Raw genomic sequence first — 5,349 nt, 5'->3', positions numbered from 1 at the left:
GTTTTTTAAAATTATTAACAGCCGCTTTCTTGCTTCGCGCTGTTGATGGACTGAGGTCCATTTCCGTATCCAGGTTTTAGACTTGTGTTTTGCATATACACATGGGAGGCTACGCTGCAGCTAGCTCCTCCTCTATCAGGAGTTGTTTCCCTTGTCGTCTTCGAGAGTAAAGATGTCGGAACTAGAAGCCTCGAGTCTGTCCTTTGTTTGTCTGTTCAAGTCAAGTTAACATGGTGGCAGCGTAAATAACACCTGAAGTGTAAAGACAAGAGCAACCCACGAACTACGAGAAGATGGCCGAAGCGGTGAGTCCTTTTCGACAGCCCCCCTCTCTTGATCTGTCCGACGATAATCTGGCAGAATCATTTCGCACGTGGCGGCGGCAGATGGATTTTTACATGAGAGCTTCCGGTGCGTCGGAAAAGCCGAAAAAGACACAGACTGCCATTATTCTACACTGCGCTGGTCCCCAGGTTCAAGAAGTGTTTGAACATTTTGTATTTGATGAAAATGACGACAAGGAGGACCCCATCAAAGTGTTAGGCAAGCTACATGAGTTCTGTAGCCCTCAAACGAGTGAGGTCATTGAAACCCACCGATTTTGGAATGTCTCATACAGAGCACCTTTCGATGCGTTCCTCACAGACCTGCGCACCAGGGCAAAATTGTGCAATTTCGGTGCAATGAGAGACAGGATGATAAGGGACAAGATTGTGTTCTCAGTCACCGGCAAAGTGCAAGAGCTACTTCTTCGAGAAAGACAGCTAGATCTACAGAAAGCTGTTGACATTTGTCGGGTATTTGAACTGACAGCAAAGCAAACAAAAGAGATGTCATAAGCCTCTGCACATGTAGACAAAATGACAAAGGACAAAGACAATCTTCCAAACGAATCAAACACTGACTCACAGAGAAAAAGAGGGGGGGATGACAGAGATAGCAGAGCGTTTGTGCAGGACTGCAATTTTTGTGGTCGATCACATGAGAGGAAGAAAACAAGTTGCCCAGCATGGGGAAAAGTCTGCAGCAAGTGTTCAAGGCGAAACCATTTCAGTATAAAATGCCGCAGCGTCAACGCCATTGAAGCAAACAGGTCTACAGAGACTGTGAACGAAGAAAGAGACCAGCAGTATCTGGCTGCTGTAACATCAAAGAACAAACAGAGAGTGACAGCCTTGATGCGTATCAACGACTGCGAAGTTCGTTTCCAGCTGGACAGCGCAGCAGATGTGAACACTATTTGTGCAAGATATGTGAAAAAGACGCAAGTATCACCAGTGAAACACAGTCTTACAATGTGGAACGGTACTGTTGTGCAGCCTTTGGGTGAGGCTGTGTTGGACATTGTGAATCCCAAGACAGGTGTCTCAGCCAGTGTGCGTTTCACTGTGGTGGAGAACAGTTTCAGCTGTTTGTTAGGTGTGTCGACCATACAGGAACTGGGACTGATAACGGTCAACCGTGGTGCATTCATTGCCAGTGTTACAGCAGACACGTTAGGTGACCTGGGAGAAGCATCACTGCGAGTCGACCCACAAGCAAAACCAAAAGTCCTGCCATGCCGCCGAATTCCATTGGCATTGCAAGAAGAAGTTCACCAGCAAATAAACAAGCTTGTCGAACGAGGGGTGCTGCTGCGCGTCGAGGAACCTACTGCCTGGGTCAGTCAAATGACAGTTACTCGTAAAGACAGCGATGGCTCTCTTCGTATCTGCATTGACCCCCAGCCCTTGAACGCTGCGCTCATGAGAGAGCACTTCAAACTCCCAACGCTTGACGATGTCCTGCCCAGCCTGCAGAACGCAAAAGTGTTCACAAGACTTGATGTGAAGGAGGCATTTTGGCATGTGCGTCTGGACGAGCCGTCGAGTCTGTTGACGACCATGATCACACCTTTTGGCAGGTACCGATGGTCCAGACTGCCGTTTGGCCTCTCGGTGAGCAGCGAGATTTTCCAAAAGCGACTCACTGAGGCTTTGGATGGACTCGATGGAGTTGTCTGCGTAGCCGATGACATCGTCGTCGTGGGTCGTGGCGGCGACAAGAGTGAAGCTGTAGAGGACCATAACAAGAATCTTAACGATCTGCAAAAGAGGTGTGCTGAGAGACACATCAAGCTGAATGACAAGAAGGCTGACGTCCGGAAAGACGAAATCACGTTCATGGGTCACCGTATTTCGTCAACAGGTATCCAACCAGATCCAGCGAAGGTATCTGCAATCCTCAACATGCCACCCCCAACCGACGTGCATGGAGTCCGGAGGCTGTGTGGTATGGTTCAGTACCTGTTACGATTCATGCCCGACCTGGCCAGTGACCTGGGACCAATAAGAGCACTGACAAAGAAAGACTGTCAGTGGGCGTGGACGCAAGAATGTGACCAAGCGTTCGAGACCGCGAAGAAGAAAATGACAAACACACCGGTGCTGGCATTTTTTGATCCAGAAAAGGAACTCGTGATTCAAGTTGACAGCAGTAAAGATGGCCTTGGGGCAGCAATTCTGCAAGACGGCAGGCCCCTGGAGTACGCTTCAAGAGCTCTGAGTCCGGCTGAGAAGAACTGGGCCCAGATTGAAAAGGAGACACTCTCTTTAGTGTTTGGCTTGGAGCGGTTTGACCAGTATACCTTCGGTCGCAAAGTTCGTGTCCAGAATGACCACAAACCGCTAGCAGCCATCCTCAGAAAGCCGCTGAGTCAAGCTTCGCGGAGGATACAAGCTCTCATGATGAGACTCCATCGATACGACATTGCCTTCAACTACGTACCTGGAAGTCAGCTCTTTATTGCTGATACACTGAGCAGGGCGTACCTTCCTGACCCTGGAACGGATGTGCGAGTTTTTGCCATCAACTCGCTAATGGACATGCCTGACAGAACAAGGGAAGAGGTGAGAGAAGCGACGCAGAATGACCCAGATCTTCAGACACTGCTACATGTCATCAGAAACGGATGGCCTGAGAGGAAAGAAGATGTTCCTGAGCCAATCAGACTGTATTTTGACATCCGTGACACCCTCGGAGAACAGCATGGTATTCTTCTGAAAGGAGAGAGAGTCCTGATTCCCAGAGCCATGAGAGGAGAAATGAAGAGGAGATTACACGCAGCTCATTTGGGATATGACAGCATGCTGAGGCGGGCCCGGGAACTACTGTATTGGCCAGCCATGGCCAAGGACATCAAAGACGTGGCAGATCACTGTGAACCATGCCAGCAGATGAAGCCAGAGAACCAAAAAGAGACGCTGACACAGCACAGTGACGGGAATGCACCATGGATGAAGATCGGGATAGACCTCTTTGATCTCGATGGACGTCAATATCTGGTGACAGTGGACTATTTCACTTCTTTCATCGAAGTGGATCAGCTGAAAGGTACCACTGCGAGTGATGTGATCGTGAAACTGAGAGTTTTGTTTGCACGTTACGGTATTCCAGCTGAACTGATATCTGACGGTGGTCCCCAGTTTACTGCTGCAGAATTTCAGTCTTTTGCTAGTCGTTGGGGCATTACTCATACAATGTCGTCGCCTCTATACCCTAAAGCAAACGGCAAAGCAGAAGCGGCAGTGAAGACGATCAAACACATGATGATGAAATGCCTTCAGGACAATACAAACGTCTACGATGCGCTTTTGGAGCTGCGCAACACCCCACAGCAGGACACGGAGCTGAGTCCTACTCAATTGATGTTTGGGCGGCTGACAAGGTCGAGACTGCCGGCAGCTACGAACAAGCCAGTAAGCAAGACGCAGACACGGAAGGCGAGGCAGAAGCGACAGAGAAGGCGTCAGTCAGTAAAGCAGAGCTACGATAGAGCTGCCAAGGATTTGACCCTGCTATCAAATGGACAACCAGTCTACTACAAGCATCGTGAAGGACAAAGATGGCAGAAAGGGACGGTACAACGTGAGCAATCGAATCGATCTTACATTGTTGAGGGTCGAAATGGGGCAATTTACAGACGAAACAGAGCACACATTCGCCCTACGAAGATTAAGCCAGAGCCTATACCTGAAGTGCAACAGAATGATGAAGGACACCAAGTGGTAGCTGTCCCTGACAACACAGAAACAGCACTACAACCTACCCAGGATCTGAGACCTGTCGACATTCCTGCAGAAGCGTCAACCATACCAGTGCGTCCTCAGCGAGCCCGCAAGAAACCATCCTGGATGATTGACTATGACACAACATAAAGAGAACAATTCTGTGTTGCAAGTGCACAAGACAGAGATATTGAGAACAATTGAAAACAAAGGAGTGACATAAACACTGGGACAAATCAGAGTGATGTGATCTGTGTGCAGGAAGAAAACTGTTAGATGGAAGTTTTTAATTTTGTTCATGATTATTTAATCTTCTGTTTTCCTTTTGTTTTGATTTGGTTTTTGTTGATCCGTTCGTTGTAGTTTTTATCTCACAATCAGTAAATATTAATGATTTACTTTGCAAAATCAACATACTGTATTGACCATGAGAAAGGGGGATAGTGAGGTGAATTTGCATAAGTATGCAAACAGTTCTAATTTTACTTTGAGCATTGCGTTTTGCCAGACGTTTGTTTACGTATTGTTATTTACAAGTTTGAATCTTGTTATGTTGTTAAAAGTACAGTATGTTTTCAGCAAGTGCATACTGATTGAGTTTTTAATTTGCATTATTTTAGTCTTTATTGTATTTTGTTTCGTTACCAAAGTAACTTGTTGAAAGTGAAGGGGATGTTGATGGACTGAGGTCCATTTCCGTATCCAGGTTTTAGACTTGTGTTTTGCATATACACATGGGAGGCTACGCTGCAGCTAGCTCCTCCTCTATCAGGAGTTGTTTCCCTTGTCGTCTTCGAGAGTAAAGATGTCGGAACTAGAAGCCTCGAGTCTGTCCTTTGTTTGTCTGTTCAAGCCAAGTTAACACGCGCCCTCGAAAATTCAAGCTTTCGTGTTTTTATATTTAGTCAAGTTTTGACTAAATATTTTAACATCGAGGGGGAATCGAAACGAGGGTCGTGGTGTATGTGCGTGCGTGTGTGCGTGCGTGTGTGTGTGTGTGTGTGTGTGTGTGTGTGTGTGTGTGTAGAGCGATTCAGACTAAACTACTGGACCGATCTTTATGAAATTTGACATGAGAGTTCCTGGGTATGAAATCCCCGAACGTTTTTTTCATTTTTTTGATAAATGTCTTTGATGACGTCATATCCGACTTTTCGTGAAAGTTGAGGCGGCACAGTCACGCCCTCATTTTTCAACCAAATTGGTTCCAATTTTGGTCAAGTAATCTTCGACAAAGCCCGGGGTTTGGTATTGCATTTCAGCTTGGTGGCTTAAAAATTAATTAATGACTTTGGTCATTAAA

This window comes from Littorina saxatilis, linkage group LG7, assembly GCF_037325665.1.
Source record: "Littorina saxatilis isolate snail1 linkage group LG7, US_GU_Lsax_2.0, whole genome shotgun sequence".
In the NCBI taxonomy this organism is placed as follows: domain Eukaryota; kingdom Metazoa; phylum Mollusca; class Gastropoda; order Littorinimorpha; family Littorinidae; genus Littorina; species Littorina saxatilis.
This window is presented reverse-complemented; position numbering follows the sequence as displayed.